The sequence below is a fragment of the Panthera onca genome, chromosome F1, assembly GCF_046562875.1.
Source record: "Panthera onca isolate mPanOnc1 chromosome F1, mPanOnc1 haplotype 2, whole genome shotgun sequence".
Taxonomy (NCBI): Eukaryota; Metazoa; Chordata; class Mammalia; order Carnivora; family Felidae; genus Panthera; species Panthera onca.
The window spans coordinates 61,666,721-61,683,195 of record NC_138355.1 but is presented as its reverse complement, the minus strand read 5'-3'; the positions used below and the strand labels follow the sequence as shown (position 1 = coordinate 61,683,195).

General features: G+C 46.5%; 1 long non-coding RNA gene across 2 annotated transcripts in view; it reads left to right on the top strand.

The window, feature by feature from the left end:
- The window catches only part of LOC132686561 (uncharacterized), a 285,206-nt gene that overhangs the window by 41,345 nt on the left and 227,386 nt on the right, over positions 1–16,475 (top strand). The window contains exon 3 of one of the 2 annotated variants that reach the window (XR_009613761.3): positions 12,034–12,121. This is a non-coding gene — a long non-coding RNA (uncharacterized LOC132686561). Of the gene's footprint in view, positions 1–12,030; positions 12,122–16,475 lie in introns of both variants that reach the window. The other variant, XR_009613760.3, reaches the window with a different exon arrangement.

The following is a 16,475-nucleotide window of genomic DNA, read 5'->3' as shown; positions in this document are numbered from 1 at the left end:
TGTATTAATTATTTATTACCTAGTACCATTAACCCCAAGAACTATCTCACAGCCTCTGTGGGCTAGGAATCTGGGCATGGCTTAGCTGGGTCCACTGCCTTGGGGACTCTGTCACGGCTGCAAACAAGGTGTCAGGTGGGGCTGTGGTCTCATCTGCAGGCTTGACTGGACACAGTCTGCTGCTAAGCCCACTCATGAGGTTGTTGGCAGGATTCAGCTCCTCGTGGGCTGTGAGGTAACAGCCTGAGTTCATCACAAGCTATCGGTAGAAGCCCTGCTCTGTTCCTTGCCACGTGTGTCTCTCCACAGAGCATCTCACAATGGGAGCGAGCAGACCGAAGGGAAAGAGCGTTCGAGCAAGAGATGGAGAGAGAGAACGGGCGAGCAAGCTAGCGAGAGGGGAGTCACGGTCTTTTATAAGTTTGTCACAAAAGTGGCAGCCTTATTCTTGCCATATTCTCTTGTTGCCATGTTCTCTTTGTTAGGGGCAAGTTGATACCTCCAGCCCACACTGGAGGAGAGGGGATTCCATGTAGGCGTGAACCCCAGTGGGTGGGGAACACAAGGGCTGTCCCAAGCGGGGCTGAGATGGCCAGACCTTTATCCTCTGGCATGGCTCAGTCACCGGATGTGGACCACAAGGACAAGAGTGTGACTCCGGGGGAGGCGGCCCTCTGCAGCAGGCTAACGGCTGAAGGCTGAGGCAGGAAGTCCTTCCCAGAAGGGGGTTGGGGAGGCACGCTCACCTATCCTTCATTCCACATTCAGACCGTAGAGTTCGGCTCAGTAGCAAATTCTGTTGGCCCACGTGTGAGAGAAGAAAGGGAAGGACGGACTGTTTCTCATATTTATATTCACGGGGAATAGTGCTACTTACTTGTGTTTCTTCCCTTTATCTTCCTCTTTTTTTGACCCTGGGGTTGGAACTTCCTCTGAATGCTAAACAGAAACTCTACCTGAAAATAAAGTTGCGCTGTAACCATCTGTCACCCCACGCCACGAGAGCGAGACCTCGGTGGTGGCTCATTCTGTCAGCCTGCTGGCAGGGGGGCATTTTGAGATCGCACCTCTGCAGGGCAGGACCTCACAGGGCCCCAGATTCTCCTTTCTCGTTCTTCCCCTTCACCGTCTCCCGTCCTTTTCATTCTTCATTGCACACCCACACCCTTTGGATAGCTTGCATCGTGGAATCTACGAGGCCAGTGGCGCTAGGCACCTCAGAGCTTGCCTGGAAGCGGGACCGAGATGGGGATCCTGCCGCCAGCGGGGGAGCGCGCCCGGGAGAGTGGGCAGGACAGGGAGGCGCTATGTGACAATGGGGTCCCCGCTAGCCGAAGTCGGGTCCCCTGGGATGCTCACGCTGCCCGCAGGCAAGGGGTCCGGCCTGCTGTACCTCTGTTGTCAGTCAGCCAGCTGACGTGTGTAGTCGGGCCCCGGGCACTGGGAGCGCCTGCAACAGGTCTTTCCTCTAGTGACTCATTGTCGTCTTCCTGTGATCTTTCCTCCCAGGGCAAGCTTTCCTTTATGGAGTAATGGAAAGAGCAGGGCTGGGAATCACATAGACGTAGCCTGGAATCTAATTCTCGTTCTTTGGAAACTGGCCACCTTGGATAAGTTCTTCAGCTTATTTATTTGTTTATTTTGTTTTAATGTTTATTTATTTTTGAGAGAGAGAGAGAGAGAGAGAGAGACCGAATATGAGCAGGGGAGGGACAGAGAGAGAGGGAGACATGGAATCTGAAGCAGGCTCCAGGCTCTGAGCTGTCGGCACAGAGCCTGATGAGGGGCTTGAACCCATGAACTGCGGGATCATGACCTGAGCCGGAGTCGGATGCTTAACTGACTGAGCCACCCAGGCGCACCTAAGTTATTCAGCTTTTTAAGCCTCAGTTTGGCTGCCTGGAAAATGGGTATGCTAGCACTCACCCCACAGGGGTGTGGAAAGGACTAAAGGGGGCTATTTGTGCAGTGCTCATTGCAGTGCCCTCCCTTTCTTTCCTCTCACTTGTCCCTTACCCGGAGCAGCCCCTTCTTTTCCTGGCATGGCCCTCAGAGCTCTCAAGGTCGTCATGCTGGTCCTCGCAACCTTCTGCTTTCCTCGTGAATGAACTCTTTGCCTTTGGCTCCCATGACAGCCGTCCTGTACCTGCAGGGTGCTCCCTGCTGTCCTCTGCGTGACTTCCAACCCATCACCTTCCCTCTTCCACAAGGCAGCCCAGCACTAAACATGGCCTTCTTCCTTGGGGTGGGAGGGGGTCCACCGGGGAGAGGGTAGCAGAACTGTGCCGCCCTCTGTCCCCACACTAGCCTCTCAGAGATGCTAGCCCTGATGACATCTGTTTTTCTGACAAGTCCAGAGGCCGCGGTTATAAGTAGCAGGCAGTCTTAGAGCTCTGCAGGGGATTCTAAGCTGTGGCCCTCTTTCCCAGGTATCTACACAGGTCTTTGGGCTCCTCCTCTGGGGTTCCGGCTGGAGGTCCCCGTCAACCTGACATCGCCCAGTGCAGGGCCGGCCCCCGTCCTTCACGTATCGGTGGGGCCACTGGGTGGAGGAGTTAAAATCCATATCAGGAAGTCTCTGCAGTGATGAGTTAATGAAATGCAAAGCTATGCAGGCCAACTCCAGAGATTCTGATATGCCTCCTAGACTCTCAGAGATGGCCGTGTGGAGTTGTGCAAACTCCCCAGCTTGCTAACCAAGCCGTTGTCCCCACCTTGACATTCACTGCTCTGCTGCTTCTGCTTCTGGAAATGAGAGCTTTCCTACCTCGGCACTCATCCAGATGGACCAGATGTTAGAAAGCCCTGAAGCATCTGAATCTTTGCGATGGCTCTAGAGCCTCGCCTCTCTCGAAGGACAAGTGGCAGTTCCAATCCACGAATCTTTGTGATTTATGTTTGCTCCTCCCTCTTTCCCTCACCGACCCCCCCCCCCCCCCACCTTAGCCAGATGCCTGGAGCCTGGGTGGGCTGCCTGAATATACAGGCCTTTCTCTCTCCCCCTCCCAACCCCTTCCAGGCCCATCCCAGGAGGGGAATCTCTCACTTTTCAAAGAGTAAATCTGTAAAAGAGGCAACGTTTCCAGAGCAGTAAATCTTTGCTCTGTGTGTGTGGGCATGCATGTGTGCATATGTGTTTCTGAAATATGTGCTGTGTATCTGTATGTCTGCAGAGAGGAGGACAGAGCTAATAGCATTAAAGGACCTTTTAATTTCTGAAGAGCCAAGACCACAGAGGGAAGCACGTGCTCAGGAAAGTGAGAGTGTCATCAACCTGCTTCAAGAGGTTGGAGTCATCCGAGGGAAGGGGAGTGTCGGACAGGATGTGCTCCCAGTTTGATCCGCTCCCGGATATATCTGTGCACAATTCCGCAGTAGCCTTGGAAAGTCAGAATGAGCTGTTACTCGCCCTTACTGGGCGCAGGTTCTCTGCTGCTTTGGGGAGGTCAGAGGGAATTCTGGGAATTCTGGCCATCCCTGAATGCCGAGTCCCTTATGCCTTGGTCAGTCAGCCACTGGGCTTTGTTTTCTCAGACACTACACTGTATTTCCTCTTTTCCTGTCCAGAGGAAGTGATCAGAAGAGAACCCTGGAGAAGGCTCTTGAATCAAGTTTAACTCTCCGTAGAGTCTCCTGAAAAGTTGTGAATGAAAACAAAACTTTTCCAGCCAATGACCAATGAACTCACTAGCCAGCCCCAAAGAAACCCCAGATGTGTGGAGATGGTAAAACCACTGGGCTGAAATCCAGTTTTACTGGCTTTTGTTTGAATGAGATCAGGTGTGGCAGAGGTCAGTGGGGAAGAAAGTCAATTATGAGGGAGGAGTCTATGGAAACTAGGGGCTCTCACTGGACCATAGGCTGGCTGATGATTGAGCATGGACCACCCCTGATACCTCATGATTTGGGGAAGAGGACCAGTATGGATAACTCAAGTCCACTGAGGAGTTTTCAAGCTTATTTCAGCCTCTCTTCCCTTGCAAATGAATTTGATGGAAAAAAGGCACCACAAGGAACTCTAGTAGTCATGGATCTGGCTGTTGAGTCAGGTCTGGGGGAGACATTGAGGCCCTACTGATGTACACAGTGTGAAAAGAGTCTGTCTCCTTCTAGCAATGAGTGGACTATTCCTGCAGGCACGAGTGGCAGTTGGAGGTAGAATAGACAGAAAGAACGAAGGTCTAGTAGGAGGGAAGAGGAAGGAAGCATTTGGGGTTTATTACTAAAGAGAAAACGTAGACTCAGAATGAGAGCACAGTAAGAAAGCAGAGCACACTGCCTGGGCAGAAAAAAGGGCCAATCCCAGGGTGTCCAGAAATGGGGGTTCGGTCCAACCTAGCTGGACCGGCCCCTGTCTGCAAGAAAGGTTTCAGCCTGGAGGCAAAGGTGAGCAGACTGAGACTCAGCAGCAAAGCTCTCATGTCCTCAGGGAGAGAAGAGGCTGGTGCAGAGACCCCACTCAACTTGGGCTGTGAGGACAGTTGGGTGGGGTGGGCAGTGACTCCCCCAAACTGCAGCCCAAGAACTCACGGGTTGGACACTCCTGAAAGAATCTGTCCAATGCTGTGTTGGGTAAGTCAGTGGTGGCATATGTATTGTGACTTTGCCCCAATTGAATAGAATTTTGGCCTTAGATTCTGAACATGTCCTGCTAGATCCCCCCGGCTGGGGTAAGTTCTGAGAGGCGTAATCCCACAAACATTACCTATGAAGGGGCACCGGCAGCTCCTTCTTCCTTCCCACTTCTGTCCACTTTTGATCCTTGGGTGATCCAAGATAGCGTCCACAGCTGGGGCCAGAAGAAACGTGTTTGAAAGAGTCCTTTGGTGAGGGAGGTTGCTTTCTCCTAGATTTTTACTCAGCCTTTGTAGAGGTGGCATGATACGGCTAGATTTGTTAGAGTCTTTTCCATTTTTTTGTTTTTGTTTAGAAAAAGTGCTAATGAACAGAGAAACATGGTCAACACCCAACAAGCTCACTTGTTATGATACCTAGTATGTGCCAGGCATTGCATTAGGCTACTGATCCCTAGTTGAACTAAACTGCATTAACTACCTCATAAATGAGGGAGCTGCTCCTGAACCCCATGCAAGCAGTGGCCCCATGAGAATATAGGCCCAATGTTGCCAAATCTACTTTTTTGAGAGAAACTGGAATAGCATCCACAAGTTGGAAATCACTTCAGGGTTCACTCACTTATTCAGCAAATATTTACCACACACCTGCAATACTAGTCATGGGGGTGCAGAGGTAAACAGGGCCCATAGGTGCCTTGCTTTGTGGAGCTTTTTCTAGAGGGGGAAGTTCATATGTTGATGTATATATAGGTAAAGAAACAGGCAAACACATACTTCTGGGTAGGGTTATGTGCTGTGAAGGAACTCGAACAGGGTTTGGGGGTAGAATGGTGTGGAGAGGCAGCCTCTCTGGAAGGTGAATGACAATGAGAAGGAGGCTGTCAGGCACAGAGCTGGAGGAAAGAGCATTTCAGGTACGAGGGAAAAGTAAGTGAAGCCCCAAGGCTTAGTGTCTTCAGGGTCTGAAAGATGGCAGATTGGGTGGTGTGCAGAAACCAGGGTCAGAAATGGAAGAAGGCTTCCGAGGTAGAAAAGTTCCCTCTTGCCAAACATTCCTTTCACTCTTTTGGGCGTGCTCTGGTCTCCTTCAAGGGTCTCCTGGAGGCCCAAGGTGCAGAGATGGGGGGGACTAAAATAAGCCAGCTCAGGGTTTTGACCCACCTTCCCTCAAGTGTATGGAGGCTTTCCTCCCGTAGCCCAGGTCTCTACCCTGGGCTTGGTAGGCTTAGGGAGATGGGAGACAGAAAGAGTATACTCAACTCTTCCAAATTGGTTTTAGGGAGATTTGTGTGTTAGGTTCTGATGTGTGGCCCGGTGACCATGGAGGCTTCAATGGCGGCCATGTTGTTTTAGAAGGAGATACCACAGGCCCCTGTGACAGCTCTGTTATGTGGGCACAAATTTCTGGGTTCTATTTTAGGGAGATGATTTTTCCTGCGATGCTCATTATTTATGGATTCCAGTCCACCATCCTGTTTGGAAACATATGAAGCTGATTGGCGTGCAGGGAAAGCAGCTTAGAAGAGGTCGGTCAGCAAAGCAGAAGTGTGTAAAAATCACCTCACACAGCACAGGCTCCCATTCAGGGCCACAAATCAAGCCCAGGCATTCCTTGCCTGCGGACAGGGGCGGGTTCTCTGAGCCTGTCATCCTCAATCAGGCTGTCTCTATCAGAGAGCTAGGTCAAAGTCAATTTTTATAAAACTATTATAGAAACCATATGTGTGTGCAAAAACATATTGCCTTTTTTCTTCCCCCATGGATGGTAAAATTTCTTGTTCTTTTCCTTGGAGCCTTTCTCAATTGGAAACACAGTGATGCTCAGTGGAAGAGGATTACTTTTCATGCAACACAAGTCCAGCAAAAGGGGGAATTCATTGCAGGAATGAATTGTGGACTTTTCCAACAAGAGTTCTTTTTAGACTGATGGCATGTAGGGACCTATTGGGCACTGTAATGAGCCAGGTCAGCCAGAGCATAAAACAGGTCTTAGAAGTTTCACAAAGAAAGAAGAAAGAAGAAAGTCTCAACATTTTACCAGGTTCTGTTTCCTTCCCATTAGTATAATTGTAAATCTGAGCTCTCAAGGCCCTGGGTTCAAAGCCAGCCATGTTAACTTTTATTGATTGCCCTGGAAACGGTAGAGAGGTACCCTCTTCCCCTGACCTATTTCCTGGGATGTTGGGAGACAGTATCTATGTCTGTACTCTTACCCTCAATGCTGTGTGTCTTAAAAGCATTATCACATGACAGATTTTGCCTGGTTCAGCATCTAGGAGTAAAGGGAGGTAGTGACTTCTTATGTCTCCTCTCTTGCTGTCTCAAAACCAAGCAGCATGGGTTTTACTTTACAGTAAAGCCTTTTCTTAACCACCCAAAAAGCCAGATTTAAAGTTCTATAAGCTAGAATGGCATTTTAGAACCTTATTTTTTGAAAATGTTTATTTATTTTTGAGAGAGCGCAAGTGGGGGAGGGACAGGGAGAGAGGGGGACAGAGGATCTGAAGCAGGCTCCACACTGACAGCACAGAGCCCGACCTGGGGCTTGAAATCATGAACTGTGAGATCATGACCTGACCCGAAGTCAGATGCTCAACCGACTGAGCCACCCAAGTGCCCCTAGAACCTTGTTTTTTTTTTTTTTTTTTTTTTTTTTAACACAATCAGCCATCAGTACCAGTGGTTCTCAAACGGTGGTCCCCTGAACGTCTGCGTCAGTGGCACCTGAGAACTTGTTAGTGATTCTAATCTTCAGGCCCCAACCCAAACCTCCTGGATCAGCACCTATGGGGGTGGGTGCTAATCTGTTTTTAGCAAGTCCTCTGGGTGATTCTGACTTATAACGTTTCAATGCCATAGCTATAGACCAATAACATTCAATGTCAAGTCATGCACTTAACTTTACTTTTTATATGAATTTAATAACTCTGTATAAGTAAAAGAAATCACATGTTTTCTTATGTCAGTGTACTGCTTCCTCTGCCCCCCACATTGATCCCCAGCTTTGATGAGGGGCCAGACTTCTCTCTGGACAAGGCTAGGGAGACCTGGCCAGGGAAGGAGACGGGGAAGCAGTGTACTGGGTAGCAAAGAGTACCACTGCAGGAATGCCCCCTGCTACGTCTTCTGGTTGTGAGGTAGGTCATCGCTTTTGGTTGAAGGAGGGGGAGATTTGCTTGACTTTTTCTTCATCATTTTACCCCACAACCACTTTAAATCTCCTGTTAAAATACAGCAAGAGAGCCAGTCAACATTGTCAATGCTAAGAGGAAAGTGAGGCCAAGGATGGGTATGGTTAAGATAGGAAGTTTCTTGTTGGTAATTTCTTTCTGCTTTTTAAAATATACATATGTATTTTTAATGTTTATTTTTGAGAGAGAGAGAGGGGCAGAGCACAAGCGGAGGAGGGTAGAGAGAGAGGGAGAATCCAAAGCAGGCTCCAGGCTCTGAGCTGTCAGCACAGTCTGATGCAGGGCTCAAACTCACGAACTGTGAGATCATGACCCGAGTCAAAGTTGGGCACTCAACCGACTGAGCCACCCAGGTGCCCCATGAGCCTTTCCCTTTCTTTCTTTCTTTCTTTCTTTCTTTCTTTCTTTCTTTCTTTCTTTCTTTCTTTTCTACATAGTCCTGCATGTGTAGAAAATTAATATTGAGAATTTTAATACAAAGCCACATATTTTTGGTAGACTGTGTGTTTGAAATTCATCATCAGTTACCTCTCCTGCTGGAAACAGCTATTCATATTTCCTTTAGGAAACCACCTCTCCTCCTTTCCCAACTATGTGGTTTCCTTTGAATAGGTCCACCCTGGCTCCAAGCCTATACTCTGATTGGCTTAATCCAGCAGGCCATTTGCCATCTCCTGGCCACAGTGATTGGTTCAGTCATGGGGATGTCCAGTCATGGCCAATGGGAATCAAGATAACATGTGCTGGAACTTCTGGGCAAGTGGCCTTGTCTGTCATCCCCTGAATTCAGTGGTAACCACAAAAGATGTATGCTCCATGCCCTTTGGTTGAGCTGTACGGTGAGGGAAGCCCAGTGAGGATAGCCTGAAAAAGCACAGAGCCTGATATTTGGATTAAACAATTGCAAAAGCCAGTCATACCCTTGGATTTTGAGACATATGAGCCAACACATCCCTTTTTCCTGTTTGAGCCAGAATGATTTTTTTTTTTGGTCACTTGCAACTAAAGGAATCTTAAAAGTCATAGGACTTATCACCAAAGTGATCGTGAATAAGATTTGCCTCCAGTTAGATGATTCATCTGGAATTTGCAGTGTCATTCTCTGTATTAGCAGTATTTCCGTTTTCTGCCTTTTTAAAAGTTTATTTATTTATTTTTAGAGACAGCAAGAATGAACGAAGAGGGGAGGGGCAAGAGAGAGGGAGAGAGAGAGAGAGAATCCCAAGCAGGATCTGCACTGATGTGGGACTCAAACCCACCAACTCCAAGATCATGACCTGAGCTGAAAGCAAGAGTTTCATGCTCTACTGACTGAGCCATCCATGTGCCCTCATTTTCTGCATTCTTGATGCTCTTGCATCTGGGGAGCCTCGGGGAGGACCTCACTGCCTGAGGGAAACTTCCTTTTCCAGGGCTAGCCAATTCTTAGGGGCACCAAAGGCCCCACCCAGGAACATGCCTCTCATGTGAAAACTAACCAATCCAACACCCATACTCCAAGCTACCTCTTCTATCTAGCCCTTACCTTATAGGAGGCATTACTCCTCTGTCCTAATCATCCCAGGGCCAGGTACCAGACAACTAGAGAAAGCCCCTATCTCCAGAGCTTGCTGAAATTATTCAAAGTAGCCAATCCTAAACCCGCTTACCTTGTCCTGCTCTGCTTTTTGTGTGGAAGCCACAATGAAAGTTCTTACCCACATTCTCATCTTGATCTTTCTTCCTCCTGCCTGACCCTGGTGCTTCTATGCATGGCCCTGCAGGGTGTGGTATACTCCCTCCTCTTGGGAACTGTGAGTGACAAACTATTTTTTCATTGGTTCTAATCTGATCTGTGGTCCTCACCATATCTGAGCACTGATAAAATCTGTATTTTAAAACATGCCATGAATTTAAGATATCACAGTAGGAGGCATGCTAGGAATGCCAGAAAAGGCCATGTTCATGGATATTCCGGGAGGAGGGAGCAAAGAATGCCTATCGAAAATTTCCTTTTGCATTTGTTCCAAATGCACCCCAAAGTGATTTATCCTGCAAAGATTGCCCAGCGGTAGGTAATATGGTTGGGATCCCATGCTCTTTGGAAGATATGTTGTAATTTATCTTCTGTTTTGTAGTGGAGGTGGTGAGGAGGTGGGGGAGGTTCTAATAAGAACCAATAAGAAGTTTCTAATAAGAACTAATAAGTTCCAATAATAAGTGCAAATGGATGGCTAAGTTTTATGGTTGTGTCTCTCATCCTAGCAGCCTTCCGAAGGTTTCAAGCATGATTGAAAGGCATGATATCGACTTGTATCACAATTTTTAAAATATGACTTTTCATCTAAGAATTTCTTATAATCAAGAAATGGTTTAGGAACCAGAGCAGCCCCATCATTCATCTGCTCCATAGCCCCCAAATAGAACACCCCAATACGTCCAAATCCCCTACTTTTTTTCTGCCAGTGATTGGTCCCATGAATCATTTTAGTGCTGGCGAGATGTACAGGTCAAGCAGTATAAAAAATTAGGAGCTCAGGTTTACCATGTGGGGTTCTCAACAGCTGGTCACCTACTCAGGGGAGCTGAGAGCTGAAATTCATTCATTCTCACATTCGCCTGTTGGAGATTGAATGTTTAATTTTTTAAAGCCGGGAAACTACTGTTTTGGGGATTGCAAGCAGTTTCTGAATGATCTCTGTGCAGCACCTTCTGTGACAGTCTGTGTGCTTTTGGTTTCAAGAAAAAGAAACCAAGACTGAATATTTTAGGCTGAAAGTGAATTTTGGGGGAGGATAATGGAAGGATATCAGCACACAGAATGGACAGGGAAAGCTGAAGAATTCAGACTGGAAAATGGGCAGACACCAAGAGTGGCTTGTCAGCAGTCAGTCCAGGATGTGGGACCATCGCTTCAGGACATCACTGCCATTGCTAGACTCAGCTGTTGCTGGACAGAGCTATTACTGTTGGACAGAGTCACTTTTGTTGGACCTCTTCTAACCCTGGTTCATTGCCTTGTGTATTTGGCTACAGTGGACATAGGACTTGTGATATTGTGATTTATAATAAGAAATATATATCTGTTTTTGTCCTATTCTTGGCACAGAGCTCTTAAAACCCTTGGAGTTTCCTAAGCAATAACAGTGTCTTTTGTTATGTAAATGAGCTACCCTCAGGACAGTCCCTAGGTAACCTAGGGATGGGGGCTGGTTGCCAGGGGACCCAATCCTGTGACTAAAGATTCAGAAATTTAGCCCTACTCCCTCCCTCTAAAGAGAAGAAAGGAACTGGAGATCGAATCAAACATCAGTGGCCAACGGTTTAGTCAATTATGCCTATGTAATGAAGCCTCCAGAAGGAGGTTTGGAGAACTTCCACGTTGGTGAACACGTGGAGCACCTAGGAGAATGATGCGTGCAGAAAGCATGGAAGATCTGTGTATTTTCTTCATACCTTGTGCTACACATCTCTTCTACCTGGCTGTTCCTGAGTTGTAACCTTTTATAACAAACTGGTAATCTGGTTGTTTTCCTGAGTTCTGTGAGCTGCTCTGGCAAGTTAATCAAACCCAAGGAAGGTGTGGGAACCTCCAATCTATAGCTGGTGGGTCAGAAACCAGGCGACAGTTTTTACTTTCAATCCAGTCTTATCAGACTAAGTCCTTAATTTTTGGGATCTGATGCTATCTCCAGGCATAGAGTGTCAGAATTGAGTTAATTGTTTAGTGGTGTTAGGAAACATACACATATTAGAGGGCTATATATTGATCACTGGTTCAGAGTACAGACAGCATCCTACAGGGCTGCACCCCTATCACAGAGTTTTGTTTCCAAGCCAGCATGGTAATTGAGGATTTAGTGGGCTATTGCACCATTACATAGCTGTCTTTGGGCGATGGGGTGTGTTATAGTACCATTGAATTCCACAGACATCAGCCAGATTGGCTTACTTCTTTTCCTATAAAGTGAAACCATTGGTCAGAAAATATGTTCTATGGGATATAATTGTGTATAGGCATATAGTAAGTCCACTGATGGATCTCCTGGCAGAATCATGTTGGATGATGCAGAGAAAGCAAATTCACATTTACAAGTCAGTGTCTATTTTGGTGAGAACAAATTGAGCCCCTCCACGATGGGAGGGTGTCCAATATAAGCATATCTATAATCTTGCCCTTCTGGAGTACAGTGCCCCATCAGGATTTGGAGTAGGGTATTGCTGATGGGCTGAAGGGTACGTTAAAATTTTTTTTAATCTAATGGAAGCATTGTTTCCATCAGCAGGTTATGATGCTGCTGATTGACATATGATACCCTGTAGGCGATGTGGGAGAGAGAGGCCATGACTGCAGGAGTAGAGTCTTTCATGGAGGTGAGTAGCGAAGAGTGTTGGCTCACAAGTGAAGGGCTGCTGAGACAGGACCAGGAATGGTCCACTCATTTCGACAGGGGGAAGGGAGAGCAGGTGTGTACAGAGGTTTCTCATTTGCTTCTATTTTTTTGGTGAAATGAAGTGTGAAGTTATCAGCAAAAAATGAGGATAGGGAGAGGAGCTATCAGAGGGGATAATAGATTTATTGAGGAGGGAGAAAAAGGTGTGAAATGGTATCTTAAAAAGTGGGGAAACAAATTTACTGTGGAAAAATTATGATTGCTGGGCAGTTTTCATGATCATGACTTTATGAGTTCTTTCTGAAGCTATGTCTAGCTGTGTAGTACAGGCATGGAGTTGGAAGTGTCCTGACTAACCCACAGAATTGATGGGGAGGCTGGAAAACCAGGTGTGGGAAATGGACAGTAATCAATGGAGGCTCAGCAGGATGAACATTTGGGCCACGGTATGGGCATCGTCACTGATGTACAATGCTGTTGCCACTACCTATGGCTGCCAGTGGACATTGTCACCATGACTCTAGCCATTGGACATGGGTTCCAGGGCTATCCAACTCTCCATCCGCCACAGAGCTAATCTCTCTGAACTTTGGATTTTGTACCACTTTCTCATGATCTAAAGTATTAGTTGGGGCTAGACCAGGACTGCCACTGGCCTAAATGGAACCTTTATGTAAATTCCTCTGTCAGAATATTGTTATAATAAACACGCAAATCAAGGATGACTCCAATATGCAGGGCACACCTGGAGCAGAGTGGCGTAAAAACAAACATGGTGGCAGCCCTGGTCTTGTGTGTGTTCTTGATTTGGTTGCCAATGTGTGGAGAGGATGAGAATCAGCCACATTTCGCTTCTGAGGACCTGCACAAGGGGGATCCTCTAAACTGGGAAGGAGTTTTGGATCCTGTTCGGTAACCAAATAAAATGTTCAACATACTTTTATGGTTTAGGAACTTCTTTTGGGTAAGTCCTTTTAATCAGGCAAATATAAGGCACAAATCTACCAATGTGTTGAGGGAGATCTGAACTAATAAAGTAATTCAAATATAAATGGCTACAAGTTAAGTCTTCTGTCTAGTACACACGTTGAGTGTATATATTTTTCCCACTTAAATATGGATATGTGCTGTGTTGGAAAGTTTTCATTTTTTCTTGGGAGATATGGATGTCTTTTTCACCCAGATTTGTTCACTGAGGGCAGGACTGTGCCATGAGGACTATTAAGCTGGACCAGAGGAATGACTTTGCAAATTGTGGGGACTGGGCTTACCACAGTGTTACCTGGCTGTGGTAGTGATGTCCCTCATTGGTCTTATTTGAGATCAAATAAACCCACATTTTAGAAATTGCTGGTATAAATATAGTGATTGCTTTGTGGGGGCAATAGAGGCCAAATTGCACCTTGTTCCTGAAGGGGACAATGTTTCCACTGTCAGTTGTCATGGGGTGGGAAATGATACAGGGAGAGAGGACTTTCCTGTCATTCCCTGGTGTGGAACTGAATGGGGCCAAGTCCTCAGGCAGAAAAAGGCCCAGAGATTCTTATGGGAAGGTTAAGGTGCCACCTTCCCCTTATCCCAATACATAGAAGCCCATGGGGAAATAGGCAGGGATATGGAGTCAAGTATGGGCCAGGGACCCTGAGAGTATCGGGAGCAGCAGATGAAAGCAACTTGTGTAGTTACTTGGTCTCTCAGAGTCTTGTTAATGGATCTTTTACGTGCTGTCCACCTGCTCTTAGCAGCGCGTTGGGGAGCTGGGGTGGGCATTCACACTTGAGTTGAAATTATATGGAGCGAGTGACAATAAGCCAATTAAAAGATGGCAAGAGGCAACCTGGATAATGATGGATGGAAGAGTTTCATGTCCACCAGGATGGATCTGTGGGACACGTTAAAATTCTTTGGGAATGTTCATGAGAGTAAATATGAAAAAAATAAGGGATTCCCCAAAATCCATGGGGACGTGGGCTTGGATTATTTGTATTAAAGCTTTAAAGAAAAATGCCATCTTGAAGGCTAAAGAGCTTGGGGACCCAGAGGAGGCACGTTTAATAAACACACACTTTTATTGACCTCCTAGCATGTGACAGGCACTTTTTTTTTTTTGAGGATATGAGATAGACATTTAAAGAAGATACATTATTTTCCTCCCTCAACACCTGGCATGGATCTCAGATTATAATTTCGTGAAAGGGAGGTAAGGTCTCCAAAGTTATGTCATAACCAACATCCAAGAGTCAGATTTCCTCATCTTCTCCAACCCTGTCTCCTCCAGTAGATTTTCTACAGCATTCAGTTGGACTGATACTGGCCATGGTGCAATGCAGCCACATTAACATTCTCATCATACCCAGAGTTTCCCCTTCCCTGGCTCTGATATATGGCTATCTGCAGCTTCAGTGTTGCAATCACAGATGCTGGGAGGGAATGGGCTGGGCGGTAAGGGAACCGTCTGGCCCCAGAAGAAGATGTAGAGAAGACTTGGAAAGTTCCTGTGCCTTCTCAGGGTCTCAGGCACAGAGGCCAGAGTTCAGTATCAGTGTAGTAAATCCTGAGACCTATGGAGGATCTTGCAAAGGGAGCTTCCCTCATCTATGAAAGATAATGGCTGTCACTTATTGGGTCCTATTGTGCAACATATGCTTTCACACAGTATCTCATGTAAGCCCCAACAACACCTCAACTCCATGAGATAAGTGACAAAAGTGAAGAGAGAGTTTCATCACATTGTTCAAGGTCACAGGACAAGTAATTAAAACAGCATCAGAATGTAAACTTTTATATTTGAGCCAAATTCCTAGGAGAATGCTTCTCAGCCAGAGGTAATTTTGCCCCCAGGGGACATTTGACAACGTCTGGAGACATTTTTGATTGTCATGACTGGAAGGGTGCTAATGTCATCTACTGGGTAGAAGCCAGGGATGCTGCTAGACATCCTGCAATGCCCAGGACACTCTCCTGTTATTGGCTGAACCGTGTCCTTCCAAAGAGAATACTGAAGTCCTAATCCCTGAGTACCGCAGAATGTGACTGTATTTGATAAGAGAGTGGTTGCCCATGTAAGTAGTTAAGATAAGTAGGTGAACCCCTAATCCAGCGTGACTGGTGTCCTTATAAGAGGATGGCCCTATGAAGACATAGGGACATATGAAGAAACTTGAGAAGATGGAGGCAGAGAGTGGAATGATGCACTTCTGTGCATCAACAAGCTGAGGAATGCCAGGGATCACAGGTCATCACCAGAAGCTAGGAGAGAGTCACGGAACAGATTCTCTTTCACAGCCCTTAGGAAGAACCAATGCTGTAACACCTTGATTTTGAACTTCTGGCCTCCAGGTCTATGAGAGAAGAAATTTTGGTTGTTTTAAGCCATGCGGTTTATGGTAGTTTTTTTTACAGCAGACCTAAAAAAACAGTATGCCCCCACAACCCAAGATGTCAACAGTGCCACTGCTGAGAAACCCTGCCTTAAGAGAACACTCTAGTTCCCTACTCATACTTAGCAAGCATTCTGCCCCCTTCCTTTCCGGGAGTTGCTGAACATTCCAGGAAGGTTGGGAGCATTTATGCCTGTATCCAGAACAGGGGGAGGGCTGGCTATTTCAGTGACTGAAAACCAGTCTTTTAAAGTGTTTAACATGGTTAGTCCATCTGGCAACTTAATTAGCCTTGATCCATCTCAGGAGTGAGGGGTCCTGGCTGGAACTGTGTTGATAGATTTTGATATTGTTTTCATAGAGCAAGACCCTGGGTCCCTTCCCAGCCTGGGCTACAAGTTTTTGGCTTTCGGTACTTGGCTGGGTGGGCTGAAGTTTCCTCTAGGATGTCACATTGCATTTTATTAGTCTCCATTTTCCTCATAAGGCTTAGGGCTGTGTTTTACCCCAAATCAGAGTGGTATTTTTTGAGAACTGGAAAAGAAAACATTCTCCCAGATTGTAACTTAGAAAAGTGGTGCGGTGGGAAGACCAGTCTTTCTCAGAGCAAATGAAACAAGCCTTCAGTGCAGTTTGCTGATTCATTGTCTAGTAAAGTGTTATTGCTACAAACGTATTGTCTCTGAGCCTAGATAGCCCACTCACCTCTTGGCTGTAAAACCCATTTCATCAACGAGCTTGGCATTTGCAGCACTATGCTCTGGTTTCCTTGTATGCTGGGATAGTAAGTTAAATAATAAAGGCAAAGTTTCTTGTTTGGCCTATGTCAAGGGTCAAGAAGTGCAGCGTCACGATGGGGGGAGGCATCCCCTTAACATGTCCTTGGTGGGGTCTACCTCCCTCTATGATTATGAATATTTTAATGACATTGTACATCCAGGCAAAGACACAAAA